Source organism: Ostrinia furnacalis, unplaced genomic scaffold (assembly GCF_004193835.3).
Source record: "Ostrinia furnacalis isolate ACB-3 unplaced genomic scaffold, ASM419383v2 OfSCF1042, whole genome shotgun sequence".
NCBI classification, from domain to species: Eukaryota; Metazoa; Arthropoda; class Insecta; order Lepidoptera; family Crambidae; genus Ostrinia; species Ostrinia furnacalis.
Window position 1 is genome coordinate 316,986 of NW_021131281.1, and position 16,949 is coordinate 333,934.

At 35.8% G+C, this 16,949-nt stretch overlaps 1 protein-coding gene across 5 annotated transcripts in view; it reads left to right on the top strand.

Moving 5' to 3' along the window:
* Window positions 1-16,949, top strand: part of Pgant9 (polypeptide N-acetylgalactosaminyltransferase 9) — a 214,079-nt gene that overhangs the window by 120,644 nt on the left and 76,486 nt on the right. For 3 of the 5 annotated variants that reach the window (XM_028301998.1, XM_028301995.1, XM_028302000.1), the window contains exon 2: window positions 3,504-3,544. The exons of the other annotated variants lie outside the window; for them this stretch is intronic. The gene's annotated coding sequence lies outside the window, so the exon portion shown is untranslated. The remainder of the gene's footprint in view (window positions 1-3,503; window positions 3,545-16,949) is intronic. 5 annotated transcript variants of the gene reach the window in all.

Consider the following 16,949-nt stretch of genomic DNA (forward strand, 5'->3'; position numbering starts at 1 on the left):
ATAATCAGTCAAAAGGTCTAGAATCAAAGTTAAGACTTGCTTAATTAATTCAAATTTGTTCTTTATCTACAAAGAGGAAGCTCTTGGCCTACATTTCACCTGATGGAAAGTGACAATCAAGCTGAAGGAGTGAAATCCATAATCAGATAGGAACGGTGACCTCTTTCTTACCTACATAAATAACATTAGCTTAGAATGGTACTAAACTATCCACATCTACTACCAAATATTGTCAGCTGGTCAGCATTTCCCAAACTAAATTACGCCGTCTACCGGGAATGTGACGTCACAATTTAGTGGCACCTATTTGTTTCCAAGTTCGAATTTGCGTCGTTCCGCTGTTTGAGTTTCACAATTAAGGCGAGCTTATGCGTCTGGACAGATATTGCGGCGATAGGTATTCCCGGGGAGTTATTAAGTTACAGATGTTGCTGGCGAAGCTGGGCCAGAAATGTATGTGGTCTCGAATTGGATTCGCGTGGAACGGAACGTTGTTTAGAAAGACTGAAATGTAGTGTTGTAATACAGTGTTTTTAGAGTTTTATCGAGTCACTTTACCAATTGCGCAAGATTTAGGAACTCAAGACAACATCATATTGAGTTATTACTTACCTATAAGGCCCGATTCGACCAAACTTTTATCCGAGAATAACTCCTGGTATAACTGGCACATTGACAGTTTCGGTATGGGAAATATGTCAAAAGTGACAATTTATTCTGAGATTAATATTTACACTTGTTTGGCCGAATCCACCTTTAATGGAGCATTGGAGTATAGATGGACTCTAGTAATCTAGAGTGTACAAATATCACACTCTTTGCACAATTTCAATTCGGGATTACTGGCTTTATAGTCCGGCCTTTTGTTTTGTTTTCCACATACATACTTACATGCAAAACTCTTCACATGATAAGACCCAAAGTGAGTGCAAACAATGAAACACCTACTATCAGCAGTAAACACGAAATCGAGTCACGGAATGACACTACAACTATCGACAGTAAAACCGCAACAGAAAAACATCTACGGGTAGTTACCGAGTGGAAGGAATCCGAAGCTGTGACGACGGTCGTAAACCGGTGTCATCTCATCACGAATCTGACGACCTGTGCCATCACTGCACACCTTTACAATACAAGCCTTAGAGACCAAAGTAGATTGGCAAAAAGAAATGACCGCACGACCGCACCAATATCTCACCGTTATACTGTTTAGCATAATAGAGGTGGGCTTTCACAATATATCTTCAGACGACCCTGTTTTTCGGGATGAGACAATGATATGTATGTCGACGACCTCGATGCTGTTCCGAATTGTTAGTTTTAGCATTACAATCTTAACAATGACTATTGTTAATTCGTAAAAGTTAATTGGTAAAGAATATTGCGATAACTTTCTCTTACCTGGTGTTATTAATGATTTGAATGATTGACGACCACGAAGGCATGACTTTTTAATGATAGAACTCAGTAGAGCATTTACAATAGGACAATAGTTCGCGGCTGATGATACCTATTGTAGGTATTCTGATCCAATCAAAATCTATATTGATTCTCAATAGGCTATTTAACGCCATTTGATGAATGAAATTGCTATTTATTTAGTTTATAAATCAATTGACCTGTTTCGGGACTTATATTGTCTCTAATACTAAAACAAAAGTAAATATTAACGTAGATAGAATACAGATTACAAACAAAAGTTAAATGGAAAATTTAAAACAAACAATATCAGATTTTAGAATGAATAAGTGATGTTGCACTGTTTTGTTTCATTTGCTTATACGTAAAATTTATTTATTTATAATAGGCTGCCTGAAGACTCACACAGATAAAATAACTCACAAATATTATTTTAATTAAAATATTTAGACAAATACTAATTTTGGAAACAAAACTGGCAAACATTCACGCCTGTCCTGAATTGACTTTTTAGGAGGTAAGCCATATTTTTAGAATAAGAATAATATTATAACTATTGTACCGCTTTTTTGTTATACAGATCGACACGTTCTATTTTAAGCAATACCTTCATGTTTAGGAATCTCCAATTTTGTATGCCCATACGAACCGTTTCAACCAAACGGTCGCTCGTAAAAATTTATAGACGTAGGATATATTCAGTGAATGTGTAAGTAGGTGACTATGCATAGGATTACCATAAGATGATTATTTATGAAAATGTGATTCTTTATGAAACGTGTAATGACATGTCAGTACGGTTTATTTGGCAATAAAGTTCCATCCGAATGTATTATTGTGAGGCGATAAGGAATAACTTATGGGACCGTAAAAGGAGATCTGTTTATGGTGTGCTGCATAGAGACGTTTTTTTGCGTTTATCATATTCAGTGACTTGTGAATATTAGTCTACAAGAGCGTATAAAGTTATTATTTACTTCTTGGTATTGTCGACAGCACATTAGACTAGTATACAGGTGTCACTCTGTGTTACATAAATAACTGGCTGATTAGTGATGACAATTTGTAGAAAAAGGTTTTTTTTTTATTCAATAAATCATTTTTGTTTGATCCATACTTTAAGTGAAAACCTGTATTCATTTTTGTTGCAAAATCGGATCCATTAAAACTGTGTAAATCTCACAGTGTTAACCCTGACGTGGCGGTTTCTATACTTTCTATAAAAACGAATCTTGCAAGATTAAAAGCAATAATCTAGTTGTCCACATTTAAATCTACTGCTAAATCAAAATAAGTATTCCTCCTTTCCTCAACATTATCTGTAACAATTTCCTTACCAATATTGGTACTTGTAACATCAAATACGTCACAATCACTATTATCAAACACGGATCACTGCTCGCAAACATTACAGTTGTTTCAACACAAACTCAACTCACTTCAAGGTTTCTTCTTATTGGGTCCCGGTCGGTTTCATAAAATAGTGTAAACACACGCTCGTGCCGATGTTCGCTCGACGTGTTTGCTTATTGACATCTATTTACACTTTCCCTGTTTGAACCAAGGCCTATCATTTCCGCAATTTTCTGTGAAGTAAAGTAGGTAATGATGTGTATAGCCGTTGTAGATTTTTAAAGATTTGTGTTTCTATGTTTGATAATGAATGATTAGAAAATTTCAGATTGAACTATGCATTTCGTCAGATAATGGTGTAGCACATTAAGTCCGTTTATAATACTTCGCATCAAATGTAGAAAACATAAAAATATCACTATTAATAAATCATTCAAGAGGTCACACGAGCTTGAAAAGTCTTATTCTTCATCAAGTAATCAAAACCCTTGTTATGAGTGCATAACCATTCATACAAAGGCACCTGTATTTTCAACTTACGCAACCTTTCATAAAACATAGCCGTTAAAATAGTGACAATACAGTACGCGCGTCGATGGCCGGTCCCGTGTTTGCCCATACACATTTGTTTGCGATTTTCCGCTCGTATCGCGCGCGTAACGCTGTATTGTCGTGTGCGTTACGCTATATTGTCGTGTGCGCAAATGATAAGTCTTGTTCTGTTTCAGGTATCGCATCGGGATCGTCGTCGGTTATATCGATTTTGTCGGTGAGTTTTTAGGGATATACGATTTTGGTACTATGTTGATTTCGATTGCTTTTTGAAATATTGTTTTTTTTTTTATTCGATAGTAACTCGACTTCGTTTCATGTTGACATCGTTTTCAAAGCAACCGAACTAGTATACAGAGTCAAAGACGATTTAAAAAATCAGAATTCAATTGAAAGACGCAAAAAACACCTCCCAGCTTCTGTTAATCTATTCTGTTACAAGCTAATCTGTCAATAAAATATCAAGCCATTATTTTAGTCGCTCAGTTCTTAATTTTATTTATAAAAGTTTACAAAAATACAAGGGAACTTTCTTCCCCAAAATGTTTGGTCCTTAAATGAAGGCCGGCTAATTACATCGAGTTAAAATTTAGCCCTCGGGAGAGCGCTTTGATTGCTCAAGAGATACGAATTAAAATATTTCGAAAATTAACTCCCCGTGTATAATTTATTGGAACATAGCGAATAACAACCCCGGCGCGTCCCTAAAAGTGTTAGCTACGTAGAAATTGTACGTCACAGGGTTAAATGATACGATGAAATTTTGCTAGTCAGTGAGTTTATAACCCATATATTTGGCGTCTATAAACCCGAGATGAAGTTGAGAGTGCTTTGTGAAATTTTAATATTGTAACAGATAGTAAAATTTCGGTGACACGGAGCGCGCTTTGTTGGAAAGACTTGCTTTCACGGCTTACGTTAATGAGAAATATGATAGTGGAGTTTTAAAAAATCATTTAAATTAGCTTTTCAAAGTAAATAAGTTAGTCTTTTCGTAAGAAATCATTTCAAAAGTCTTTTACGTAAGTAGTTTCTGAGGAAACCTAATTTTTTTACACAGTTCACAGTAATAGATGTACTTACCGACTACTAAGGCTTACTACCTACTTCATTAATATTTCATTTCACATTTTGTTTACTCATACTAGTATAATAAAATGAAGGATACGATGATCACACTTAGGAATTGGATGGTAATATTGGTTATAAACATTTACATTGTTATAAAAAGATTTTAAAATGATACACTTAACCCGTGACTTTTTTTGGAAACGTATCGAGCTACTCTACTTTATTAAATGATGCTCATGTTCATTAATTAATAATTGACTCGATATTGTTTTAAACGTCAAACTCAATTCAGGTGATTTTGCGTGAAATTATTACCGGTTGTATAGACGACAGCACATCAGATAGAATATACATTTTATTGCAAAGTGTAACTTATTGCAATTACCTTTAGTATACACTTTGTTTAACTTATAAGATTATCATATCACTAATACTCATATCAGTAATAAATCACCTCTTGCAATTACAATAAGGTATCATAGAATAGATGTGGTGCTGGAGAAAGATGATCGGGATATCATGGACAGAGTTCCGTACCAATGTGTCCATACTCCAGGAGCTCGGTGTCACTCAGCGTTTATCAACCGTAGTACAGTCGCGCATACTGCAATACTTGGGACATGTCTCGAGGCGGGATGACAACTCCATAGAACGACTGGTCGTCCAGGGAAACGTTGAAGGAACCCGATCGCGTGGCAGGTCACCAATGCGCTGGACCGACCAAGTGAAAGCAGCAGTGGGAGACGGCTTATGTGACTACACCAGACAGTCTGCCAATAGAGAGAGATGGAGGGAGATCGTGCGGAGAGTTGTATCCACCTCTACAACCGATGTGAACAACGCTTCAACGTGACCACGACCGCTCTGCCAAGAGCGTAACGAATAAGAAGAAGATCATAGAATACGTCATAACTTGAAATGCCATAACCCGTTTTATCTTTGATCTCGTAACATCCCAATATCTGTTTACAAGTCGATATAATTTCAGTGAACTATCCCGGTAATTACGCTTACGATATTAACGGCTCGAAATTTCATCTGCCAATAATTAAAGTGTAACGGAGTGTCTAAACAAGATTTTGACGGATAGGGTTACCAACCCGTGTAATAAAAACCTTGACACAAGACTTCGTTAACTTCAAAATGATCCTTCAATCGCCTACTTTTTGAAAGGTTTGTTAATGACAGATCGACAGCACAGATAGATTACGGTTTTTCCAAAATTTTATGAAACCCTGTAAGAGCTGATAGTTTTTTGAAGAAGTAAAAAAATTCAACGTTCAAAAGGATGACTTCTTGTTTGTTAAATTATGTTTGTCTTCGTAACTTTTAAAGTTGCGACACTTTTAATAATATCAATATAAAGGCATCTTACATTGATAAATTTTTGGAAAAATATTTCACCGAATGTCAAATAAATGTGACTATATAACTTTGTAAATAAAGTAATCTGAGTTTTCCAAGAATTTGGTGCCAACCCTATTACTACATCAATTTCGAGGAAGCAAATACGCTTAGGCAAGAGCAAGTTTGAACCGCACCGCGTTATAATACCCCTCGAATTTGACCCAAGAAGCTTATCAAAATTATTTTGCTTTTATTTGCTCATATCTCATTTGTATGAGTTCATTGGGAAAACAAAAAAATGATAAATGATAACAAACGAATAGATAAAGAATAAATTTTAATAACCACTCCGTTACAAAATTAATGATAATCGAAAATCTTGTTCTATCCGTTTGCTTAATATTGAAAAACTACTCTTAATAGGTACTGATAAGGATTATGTCATCGTAAAACCTAACCTAACGCACGTTACGGGGTTTTTCATCACTGATCTAAGTAAAAAATCATACATAAAATTATTTCTCTGTTTACTAAAGCCACATTGCATTGCACGCGACACATCTTCTTCCGACAAAGCACTTATAAAACCAATTTAAATTCAACTTAAGATCTCGTTTTGCCAAAAGTTGAGCTTTAAGTTTCCTGTTTAATAACACGGCGGTGTCATTGAAAAGTTTGCAGTAGTTTGATTATAACTTTGCTTTGTTTTATTATTGTACTTTCTGAATGCTTTTGCGACAGATAATATTGTCACGGTGTTGCATATTTTGTATTAAACGACATTCTTTATTTGTTTTTTAACTTTTTCCACAAATCTTGTTTGTTTAAATTTACATTAACTTAATTTAAACTTTTATTTTATAGGAAAAAAACAAAAATAAGTATCAGCGATGTATATGAATAACATGTTATTTGGTACGTCAAACAAACAACAAACTCGTGATTAACACCTTTTTTGTCAAAGTAAACATTTACAAAGTCATTTTAGCAAATTTGCAGCCTGCTGTAACATTTTATTTTTCCAACTTACTCCACAACGAGCGGGACTAAGTAAGTGCAGAAAAGTGAAGCGCATTACTGCAGCGCCCACTAAATTCGGTCCACGGGGAGGCGCCTTCCCCTTTATTGTGGCTGTAACTAAGGGTAACTTTACATTGCAAACGCGATTCGGTCGCGATACAGCATCGATATAGTCGCAAAACGTTTGCCTTTAGTGATTTTTTTCCTGTGATGCGGATTTTGACAAGCGTGCGGATTTAAAGCGTGCGGATGCCCGAATATCATTATTTTATACATGTTTTTTTATATTACGCGGGCTACACACACGCGGAACGTGGATTGGCTGCGGGCACACAATACAAGATATTTTTGTCAGCAGCGTGAATTTACACGCACGCGGACCAGATCCGCATGCGTGCCGAAATCTTTATCACAGCAAAAAGGAACTAATTCACAAGTACTAAAAGCAGCGACACAATCGCGGTGGAGTCGCGCGACTGTAAATCGCGTGTTTGTATCGCTGCAAAAAGTGGCAATGTGTAAGCTCCCTAAGCACAGTGGTCCGGCGCGCGGCTTTTTAACTGCCCTCATTAAGTGGCAGTAAATACCCCTTGACAAATTGCTGTACTGACAACAGAAAAATGAAATAATTACGCTTTTTTGCGACACTTGTCACGTGTTTAGACATTTAATCAACCAAAGTATTATGTAGGCTCAAGGCACTTCTAAAGTGATGATGTTTTCCACAGAAGGTTTTATGGGTAATTTGTTAATGAGTCTAAAGTAATTCAATTAACCTGGTTTCAGCTAATGACATCATTACCAAGGTGAGAGACGTCATACATATAAAGTTACAAAGTAAAACAAAATTTCGAGAAATTATCCTAATTGCCTTATAATTGTCTTATAATCTTTGTTTTATTAGCCTTGCCCTGTGGCGTCGCTTGCGTGCATTCCAGTCCGCCGCAAATATCCCTCGGGAAGTCATGAAGGAAGGAATTACTCCTTAAAATAAAAATATAGTCAGCTGTGATCATTTATAGTCTATCCAATATAGCTTGATTAGAATGACGGCTGTCAAACGAATGTGACTAGTGCTGTGTATGTTTCGTACGGTTCACATAGATGTATCGATAAGTTTTCGAAAAAATTATATAAAAAATTGCACTAAATTTTCTTCATATCTTTATTCATAAAAATGACAATTATGATTTAAATTTAAAGACAGTAAAATTTAAAGACAGTAAAATTTAAAATTCATGTCAAAGGTGTACAACCTAAGTCGTAGTCATTATCATCAGTGTTCTTCAGTGGTTTTTTCCTCTCGCTAGAGGGCGGTGGGCATCTCTTCTAGAGCTTTTTATAAAAAGTCGTTTTAAGATGAAAATTTGCATGCTGTGTTATCATAGTTAAATAGGTGAAAGCAACATTTATCTCTTTGAAACACCTTTTTGTAAACCCTATTTATTGCAAATAAATAATTTGAATTTGAATAGCAACGGTGCTATGAATACCCAAAAAATTACCGGTGATTGATTTCCGATGTTTGATTATTTAAGAATGAAATGTTTTTTGGTTTTTAATAGTGAACATTTAGAAAAACGTATAACTTGACTTAAATATGTTAAAAAATTAGTTAGAAAAAAAAATTGTTAAATATGTTAAAGTTAGTTTTAATTTAATATGACATTTGTCGATNCCTACGTAAGTAGTTTCTGAGGAACCTAATTTTTTTACACAGTTCACAATAATTATAGATGTACTTACCGACTACTAAGGCTTACTACCTACTTCATTGATATTTCATTTCGCATTTTGTTTACTCATACTAGTATAATAAAATGAAGGATACGATGATCACACTTAGAAATTGGATGGTAAATATTGGTTACAAACATTTACATTGTAATAAAAATATTTTAAAATCATATACCTACCTACTTAACCCGTGACTTTATTTGGAAACGCACCGAGCTACTCTACTTTATTCAATGATGCTCATGTTCATTAATTAATAATTGACTCGATATTGTTTTAAACGCCAAACTCAATTCAGGTGATTTTGCGTGAACTTATTACCGGTTATATAGACGACAGCACATCAGATAGAATATACATTTTATTGCAAAGTGGAACTTATTGCAATTACCTTTAGTATACACTTTGTTTAACTTATAAGATTATCATATCACTAATACTCATATCAGTAATAAATCACCTTTTGCAATTACAATAAGGTATCATAGAATAGATGTGGTGCTGGAGAAAGATGATCGGGATATCATGGACAGAGTTCCGTACCAATGTGTCCATACTCCAGGAGCTCGGTGTCACTCAGCGTTTATCAACCGTAGTACAGTCGCGCATACTGCAATACTTCGGACATGTCTCGAGGCGGGATGACAACTCCATAGAACGACTGGTCGTCCAGGGAAAAGTCGAAGGAACCCGATCGCGTGGCAGGTCACCAATGCGCTGGACCGACTAAGTGAAAGCAGCAGTGGGAGACGGCTTATGTGACTACACCAGACAGTCTGCCAATAGAGAGAGATGGAGGGAGATCGTGCGGCGAGTTGTATCCACCTCTACAACCGATGTGAACAACGCTTCAACGTGACCTGACCACGACCGCTCTGCCAAGAGCGTAACGAATAAGAAGAAGATCATAGAATACGTCATAACTTGAAATGCCATAACCCGTTTTATCTTTGATCTCGTAACATCCCAATATCTGTTTACAAGTCGATATAATTTCAGTGAACTATCCCGGTAATTACACTTACGATATTAACGGCTCGAAATTTCATCTGCCAATAATTAAAGTGTAACGGAGTGTCTAAACAAGATTTTGAGACGGATAGGGTTATCAACCCGTTTAATAAAAACCTTTACACAAGCCTTCGTTAACTTCAAGACGATCCTTCAATCGCCTACTTTTTGAACGGTTTGTTAATGACAGATTGACAGCACAGATAAATTACGGTTTTTCCAAAATTTTATGAAACCCTGTAAGATCTGATATTTTTTTCACGAAGGAAAAAAATTCAACGTTCCAAAGGATGACTTTTTGTTTGTTAAAATATGTTTGTCTACGTAACTATGAAAGATGCGACACTTTTAATAATATATTTTATCAATATACAGGCATCTTACATTGATAAATTGTTGGAAAAATATTTCACCGAATAGCAAATAAATGTGACTATGTAACTTTGTAAATAAAGTAATTCTGCGTTTGCCAAGAATTTGGTGACAACCCTATTACTACATCAATTTTGAGGAAGCAAATACGCTTAGGCAAGAGCAAGTTTGAACCGCACCACGTTATAATACCCCTCGAATTTGACCCAAGAAGTTTATCAAAATTATTTTGCATTTATTTGCTTATATCTCCTTTGTAATAAGTTCATTAGTAAAACCAAAATAAAGGATAACAAACTAATAGAAAAAGAATAAAATTCCCACTCCGTAATAAAATTAATGATTATCGAAAATCTTGTTCTGTCCGTTTGTTAATTTGTTGAAAAATACTTTTAATACCGATCTCTTCATCTGAAGTCTTTCTTTATACTTGCTTTTATAATGCTATATCCTAGTATTAATTTATTTACACTGTTTCTTTGTTTTTTTATTGTTAATTTAAGAAAACAATCACAGCTGTATTATTAATTTGTTTACTAAGCCCACATTGCATTGCACGCGACAAATCTTCTTCCGACAAAGCACTTATAAAACCAATTTAAATTCAACTTAAGATCTCGTTTTGCCAAAAGTTGAGCTTTAAGTTTCCTGTTTAATAACACGGCGGTGTCATTGAAAAGTTTGCAGTAGTTTGATTATAACTTTGCTTTGTTTTATTATTGTACTTTCTGAATGCTTTTGCGACAGATAATATTGTCACGGTGAAGCATATTTTGTATCAAACGACAATTTTTTTTTATTTTAGTATTTTGAATTTTTCCACAAATGTTGTCTGCTTATACATTAACTTAATTTTTACTTATTTTATGCGGAAAAAACAAAAATAAGACAGTAGGTATTAGCGAAGTATAAGAATAACATGTTATTTGGTGCGACAAACCAAACAAACAACAAACTCGTGATTAACACCTTTTTTTGTCAAAGTAAACATTTACAAAGTCATTTTAGCAAATTTGCAGCATGCTGTAACATTTTATTTTTCCAACTTACTCCGCAACGAGCGGGACTAAGTAAGTACAGAAAAGCGAAGCGCATTACTGCAGCGGCCACTAAATTCGGTCCACGGGGAGGCGCCTTCCCCTTTATTGTGGTTGTAACTAAGGGTAACTTTACATTGCGACTTTTACAGCGATACAAACGCGATTCAGTCGCGATGCGGCATCGATACAGTTGCGATGCGCACCTTCGATACAGTCGCAAAATGTCTGCCTTTAGTGTTTTTTTTCCAGTGATGCGGATTTTGACAAGCGTGCAGATTTAAAGCGTGCGGATGCCCGCGGGCATCCGCGGGATTAAGCGGGCTACACGTACGCGGAAAGAGGATTGACTGCGGGCACACAATACGAAATCTTTGTCCTGCGTCACCTACGTGCAACCAGCAGCGTGATTTTGCACGCGCGTGGACCAAATCCGCATGCGTGCCGAAATCCTTATAACAGCAAAAAGGAACTAATTCACAAGTACTAAAAGCAGCGACACAATCGCGATGGAGTCGCGCGACTGTAAATCGCGTGTTTGTATCGCTGCAAAAAGTGGCAATGTGTAAGCTCCCTAAGCACAGTGGTCCGGCGCGCGGCTTTTTAACTGCCCTCATTAAGTGGCAGTAAATACCCCTTGACAAATTGCTGTACTGACAACAGAAAAATGAAATAATTACATTTTTTTTTGCGACACTTGTCACGTTTTTAGACATTTAATCAACCAAAGTATTATGTAGGCTCAAGGCACTTCTAAAGTGATGATGTTTACCACAGAAGGTTTTATGGGTAATTTGTTAATGAGACTAAAGTAATTCAATTAACCTGGTTTCAGCTAATGACATCATTACCAAGGTGAGAGACGTCATACATATAAAGTTACAAAGTAAAACAAAATTTCAAGAAATTATCCTAATTGCCAACACTCCTTGCCTTATAATCTTTGTTTTATTAGCCTTGCCCTGTGGCGTCGCTTGCGTGCATTCCGGTCCGCCGCAAATATCCCTCGGGAAGTTTACTTATTTTCAGAATGAAAAGCAGCCACTCGAAAGTAGTAAAACTTTCTACCAGTGGCTCTAATAACGAAATCTGACCAGTCTATCAATAAAGGTTACACACTATTTTATTTCGGTAATGTTAAGTCTTAAACTTAGTTCAGAAGTGAAGGTGATGAAGGAAGGAATTACTCCTTAAAATAAAAATAAAGTCAGCTGCGATCATACAATAAAACACGTGTCAGGTATTAGCTCCCGAATACGTGCGTAGGCAATATTTTGATAACACCTGTGCGTAATAAACCTATTGTTTTGAGAACCAAAAGACAATGCGCTAAGACTTTATGAAATACACGTTTATGTAAACAAATTAAATATTTTGACAATAGTGAGTGTAAATAATATGATCTTTGTGTGCAGATTAAAGTCGATTACATCAATTGTTATGTGTTTTAGAAATGTTTTTTTTTATGGTTATGTTGTTAGATTCTCAATCACAGGTTACTTTAGATAAAAATCTCCCGTTGCTAACTCCTACTTATGGGGCAAGCCCACGTACGACCATCATGTCGCTCTATTTGTCCCTCCTAATGGATCAAAGGCTTAAGTAATTTATTTTAAATCACCGTAACTAGAACGCATAATTGTAAAAGACGCATTTTTTATTTTAATATCATTAACTGACTAACATTTACGATAATGTTACGTTAATGTTATGTTAATGTTAATATAGCGTGGGCAGGCCTCCTACTAGGTGGACCGACGATCTGGTAAAGGTCGCGGGAAGAGCCTGGATGCGGGCAGCGCAGGACCGTTCATTGTGGAAAACCTTGGGGGAGGCCTTTGTCCAGCAGTGGACGTCATTTGGCTGAAACGAACGAATGTTAATTAATGAATCCAACTTTAGCTCCAATAAAATATGCAAAAAAGTAGGATAAAACTTATTTAATACAGTGTCGTTTCCATTACTTAATGCAAATAAACCAGTGTGCGGTTTCTGCTCATATCAAACTTCAATAGATAAACTGGTCCCGCATTCTTTGTCAGCCTACTGAATAGAGTTCTTTGATCCCCGATAGGGGGCGGTACAATCCCAACTATTTGTATAAAGGATTCAAAATTGAAAGTGTTTGCGATGTTTTCGGCGGTCATAATAGGTGATGTTAATAAAATTTTAGAAGCAAACTCGTATTTTATTCGTGTGTTTGTGAAATGGCGTCTTTTTTTAAGAAATGCATTTTTTTATTTGAAAAATATTTTTATATCAGCATAATGTTGTCTCAATCTTAAACACTAAATTGGGCAAAATTTTAATTTTCCATTTAGAAATAGAGACGATACCGCGCGCTTTTGTGCTAAGTGATGAATTGTAATTAAAATAAGGCAATATAATGTAAGAGTTATAGTATTCAGTGTGTTATTTATGTGAATATATCTACCGGCCTTTAATAGTAATAAGTTAATTTTCCCGTATCTCTGTGTAACTTTGTAACGTAAAAGAATCAGAGATTCTTGTAACGATCGGTGGAGCGAATACAAAACTAATTTTAAACAAAGTTTTCGAATTTTCGCCACGAAGTCCACTGTGCCCGACTCCAGAATATACAGAAACTATGATGCCCAAATGTTACTAAAGTATAATGAGGATTAAAGAGTTTTAATATTAATAAAGGTCATAATAATATTTTAAAAAATATGTTGATCTTAAAAAATATTGTGGGTCTATCTTTGAATCTAGCCGTGTGGTGACGGCAGAGTAGAATACATTTGTCACCAACCCCTACTCTTCCCGCGGGTGTCGTAAGAGGCGACTTAGGGACTACACATCAAACAGAGAATGGGCAGCAGCGCTCTCTGAAAAACATCAATCTTTTAAACTGCGATCTCCAACCCGCCTGCCAAGCGTGGAGATTATGGCAAAACCCTCCACTATAGTGGAGGAGGCTCATAGTCCAGCAGTGGACTGTAAAGGGCTGTTGATGATGATTGATGATCTTTGAATCATGTGTTTGCGAGATTTATTGAAGAAAGATCTTATCTATCGCGACCGTTTAATACGCGTACATGCACTAAGTAGATGGGAAAAATTATAGCCTTGCAGAAATACCTTTAATAACAGAGCTAGTTACATAATAATTATGCCCTGAAGCATAACATCAAGGAATTTAATCAGTCTGTTAAATGTTTGAAAATGCTGCAGTACAAAATTAAGTTATTTTTAATTAATATTAAAGCATCTTGCATATCGTATTTAACTGAAACTTAATTCAATATTTCCCTATTAATTTATTTAACGTGAATTTTAAAATGAACTACGTAAGGTTTAGTCTCGCAATATACAGGGCGATTGCGCACCCCAAGCCGTGGAAGTTTGATACATGGCGCGGCTATAAAACGCAGCACCCTGTATTGTGCACGTACGGAAGTGTGAGCCAGTAAATAAAGTTATCAAAAACAGTCGGCGTTCGCTCGCTGGCGAGAGACGCCACCGAATCGCGTTCGATAGCTTTTTTCGGGTGTTTTCGTTGTGAACGCGACGATACGGTGATAATAATTGATTCTGTTTTATTATTTACTAATAACTGTATTTATAAATAAATATAATATTTCAAATTGAATAAATAATTTCGACTATGCAACAGAGGTGGCAAACGAGAGGCAGGATTAATCCCGTGCCTATAAATCCAAATTAAAAATGACATCATAGAATTAGGACGCATAAAGTTCAAAACAGTTCAAAATAATTTAAACTTAATTTCTCAATTTTACATCGACTATAAAGCCACTTTTCCATTGGAACGTCCCAGCAGAAGCTACAGGCTAATAGAAAGGTAAATCCTCGGGGCGACTGTACAAATTGCGTTATTACATCAAAATAACTCTTGTCTACAGTTAATCTTTGCGAGAATTGACTTTAGTTGCTTAAAGGCGAGGATACACTGGAGCGTTTACTTGTAACAGCATCGAGTCACCCCTCGTGTTCTCCAGAACCATGACTAAAAAGTCAGAACTTGATCACGAACTAAGCCAAACCCAGGTAGATAAACCAGAATTAGTTATTTTGTCACTTTTTAAAACCTTTTTTTCGGTTTTATTCGAAACGAAATTTATAAACATTAATTTCATTTCGACAGTGGCCGCTTGCTAAAAAATGAAAACAAAAAAGATTTAAAACGCGCACAAAAATATAAAAGCAATATAAATTGTGGTGTTCATATGCTGACTAACTGACCGACCTTTCGCAAATACATTACGTTATGTTTTATAAAAATACTAAAAGACTTTCTAATGTACTCTCACCCTAACTAAAATTCTGCCTCCAGTTTGCGTACGAAAATTTGCAATCTACGTCGAAAGAGTCCGTGGGATCCGAGACGTTCCTATTTGAAAGCTCGCGATTGGAACAATTGAAAGTTTCTTTCGATCAATCAGACGGTGATGGACTCAAAGGGAAGTTTACCTTCAGTTTGAGGCAAGTTTTAATATCTTGAGATCAGCTGGGGCAGTCAAAGTACGTCGGTGAACTTGGTAATTAGGTACGATTAATCGCTGACGGAAAGAATTTTATTTTAATTTGTGCGTTTAATTTTACAAATGGACCACACTTACCACTTGACCGTCCAGTGCAGTGGCAGTCACTACAGTGTACAGGCCAGTTTCGGGTGACTTACGGTCCGTGACACTACAGTGGAAAGAACAGTATTATTGACACCAACCTGTCATTCCATCATTCGGAAATGACATTTCCCCTACAAATATGCATTGCCGCACTATTCCGTAATTCTTTTTTCCAACCATCACGAATGTCTAATGCTATAATGTACCGAGTTTGTTATTTAAAAATTGTGTCTGTTTGCTTTGTTTTTGTCTCAGACATAATCAGGTAGTTGGGTAGCTTACAAAAATTTCATTATCTAGAGACGTGTTAACCATTAGACGCCCATGAAAAAACGAAAATTTCAAATTTAAAGAAAGTTGATTTTCTAAATTGTGCTTTTAACTTTTTAATTAAAAAGTAACCTAAGTTACATTAATCTCTTTTTGGTTGGAATAACGTTGGATATTTTTAATAAGCGAAATTCTGTATTACCTTCATTACTGCTCTGACCAAGTTCTAATCCCGAAACATCTGATCCTCTGGATATTGCTCCAACGTTTTGTTTAATCATAATAATGAATCCAAACTAGGTGAAACAACAGGCGAAGTAATCCATCAGCTTTTCAAGCTCCGTATTTAAACTTAATACATTAAATTTAACAAAAGCGCTCTCTGTATTTGAATACATGGAAAGTTGGATGCAATAGCGATACAAAGGATCATTAATTTTAAAGGTGATTACCTAATATCGATAAGTAAATAGAGGTTACACATTATTTTGATAAAAAAAATAACTCCTTTTCGTGGTGCATAATAGCAATTAGCTTGAAATTTTCACTGCTCCATGAAGTCTTATGTCACTGGTGTCTAAAAAAAGTCTGTGTACCTATTGCAATTTTTCCGGGCTGACTGGCACTAAGGCAGTTTTAGCCTGTGACCACGGCCGGTGTATCGTCCAGGCAAACGCGTTAAAACCTATTAAAATTAGATTAAAAAAAGTCATAAAATCAGGTCAGGTCAATGGAAACCCATAGCTGAAAATTCCCATTTAATCCATGTGTGCTCTATTATATAACAAACATGTAATGTGTGATGACCTATTTCGCGCTGAATTTAGATTTCTAATTAAGCTCTATATTGGTTCGTATTTAGAATACCCCACCGCATCGATTGTCTCCTAATTATTGGCTCTCGCTAAAACAATATGGCTGTTCATACGCCCCAAAATGGCCGCAGTTCGCTCGTCCTTTGTTAATTTGAACACATACGTGGTCTAAATAAACGAACCTGGCAGTTAGCCGAAAATAAACCAATAAATATACTAAAATATTATAAACTATACCTAATACATACCCACCTATCTCTAGCTTCTGACCAGCACTATCCTAAAATTTTGATCTACCGCTGAAAATGTATGACCTTTCAAAATAACTT